Consider the following 2,817-nt stretch of genomic DNA (forward strand, 5'->3'; position numbering starts at 1 on the left):
ACATGTACCATATATAGTACTATATATATGTATGGTACAAAATAGCAGCAGAAAAATTGCTAAGTTGTATTAGCTACTTTTCTGCTGCTGTGATAAAGCACCAAGATGCAAACAACTTATGGAAGAGTTTATTTTGGATTATAGAACTAGATGAATAATGGTAGAGAGATGTGGCAGCAAGGAGCAGGCATGGTGGTAAGGAAAGGAAGCTGAGATTCTTCTGCAGCCTCACTCTCTCTCCAACACACTCTGATCTCCTTCCAGCTTTGTGCCAGCTCCTGTCCTTCTGACTCAGATCTCTGGACTAGCTACCTAACCCAGATTAGCTTAATCCTATGGGGAGGTTTGTGAGACCCTCTGCAGACTTTTCCCAGCTCCCCCTTGCCCCTGGCCTCCTGATCTGCCTGATATAGCCCTGCCTTCTACCCTGGTAAGTCAGATCCTTCCCACTACATCTTGATTCCCCAGCAGTCTGAGCAGTTTCACTCTCTCCCCACAGTGCTCTTTCAGCCACAGATCTCTATATTACTGTCTTAGTCCAGATCCACCCACTGAGTTCCGATCCCCTATGCTCAGCCCAGCTCAAGTCTCCAAGTTTGTTAGACCCTGCACAGGGTATCCGCATAGGCTATTGCCCCTGGCCTCCTGATCTGCCTGGCACAGATCTGACTACTACCCTGATAAGTCATATCCTGCTCACTGACTCTTGATTCCCCTGCACCCTGAAAAGTTCCACTCTTTTCCCATACTCTGTTTCCCTTCTAGCCTTGGGCACAGGCCCACTCCTGCTCTTTCTGCCCCATATTTCTGGATTACTCTCTTAGTCCAGCTCTACCTACTATGTCCTGATCCCCTACACTCAGACCAGCTCAATTCTCCAGCTTAGTTTGATAAGCCCTCCACAGACTTTTCCCACCCCTATCTTTCCCTTGGCCCCTCTACTGGTCTGCCTACCACAGACCTGCATATTACCCAGACTGTCATATTGCCCTGCAAGAACCTGAAGCACACATCAACTAACATTTAATACTCTGCAACTCATGCAAGTTTCCCTAAAATGACCACATATTGGTACACAAAACACACTTCAACAAATACAAAAATATTTAAATCATTCCATGCAGTCTATAAAACCACAAAGCAATAAACCTCACAATTATCAGCAAAAGAAGCTCTATTAAATACATGAACTCATGGAGATTAAACAAGACACTCCTGAATGATGAATAAGTCAAAGAAGAAATTCAGAAAGAAAACAAGTATTGTTGGAAATAAAGGAAAATGATAGTACAGTACAACAAAACCTCCAGGACACTTTAAAAGCAGTGCTAAAAGACACCTTATAGTTCTAAGTGCCTACATTAACAAAAATAAGAAAAATTAAATATAAATGACTTAACAATGCAACTCAAGGCTCTGGAAAGGCAAGACCAAACCAAACCCAAGCCTCTTAGATGACTACAAAAATCATAACAGAAATTAATGAAATAGAAACAAAGAAAACAATACAAAAATCAATGACTATAAGAGCTGATTCTTTGAAAAGTTAAAAAAAGATATGCTGACCCTTAGCCAAGTCAACCAAAATAAAAAAAGAGCAAATACAAATTAACAATATCAGAGATGAAAGGGGAAACATCGCAACAGGCACCAGAAAGACACAGAATATTATAAGGGAATACTTTAAAAACATACACGCTACTAAATTTGAAAACTTAAAAGAAATGGATGGATATCTAAAGGCATGGGGATTACCAAAACTAAACCAAGAACAGATTAACAGCTTAAACAGATCCATAGCACAAAAAATTGAAACAGTAATAAAAAACCTCCCAACTAAATAAAGCCCAGGACCAGATGGATTTATAGCAGAATTCTATCAGACATTTGAAGATCTATATCCAATGCTACTTAATTTATTCAAAAAGATAGAAATTGAGGGAGCACTTTCAAATTCCATCTATGAAGCCAGCTTTACTTTAATACCAAAGCCAGGTAAAGATACAACCAAAAAAGAAAACTATAGACCCATATCCTTAATGAACATAGATGCAAAAATTCTCCACAAGATACAGGCAAACGGCATACAGACACACATCAAAAAGATCATCCACCATGATCAAGTCAGCTTTATCCCAGAAATGCAGGGATGGTTCAATATAAGTAAGTCAATAAACATCAAAAATCATACAAATGGGCTCAAAGACAAAAACCACACGGTCATCTCAATAGATGCAGAGAAGGCCTATGACAAAATTCAACATGCATTTATGGTCAAAGTCCTAGAGAGAATTGGACTGGAGGGAACATACCTCAATATAATTAAAGCCAAATATAACAAACCCACAGCCAACATCATTCTAAATGGAGAAAAACTGGAAGCATTCCCATTGAAATCAGGAACCAGACAAGGCTGTCCACTATCTCCACTTCTCTTTAACATAGTGCTTGAAAGTCTTGCAAGAACAATAAGATAAGGCAGGAAATTAAAGGAGTAATAACTGGAAATGAAGAGATCAAATTATCCCTTTTTGCAGATGATATGATATTATATCTAATAGACACCAAAAATTCCACCAGAAAACACCTAGAAATTATTAAGATGTTCAGTAAAGTGGCAGATTACAAAATTAACCTGCAAAAGTCTGTAGCCTTTCTATATACCAATAACAAGCAATAACAGAGAAAGAGTGCATGGAAACACTCCCCTTCACAATAGCTGCAAAAAGTAAAATATCTCAGAATAAACCTGACCAAAGACATTAAAGAGCTCTACAATGAAAAATTTAAATCTTTGAAGAAAACTTTGAGGAAGAC

Source organism: Nannospalax galili, unplaced genomic scaffold (genome assembly GCF_000622305.1).
Source record: "Nannospalax galili isolate Female #2095 unplaced genomic scaffold, S.galili_v1.0 scaffold376, whole genome shotgun sequence".
In the NCBI taxonomy this organism is placed as follows: Eukaryota; Metazoa; Chordata; class Mammalia; order Rodentia; family Spalacidae; genus Nannospalax; species Nannospalax galili.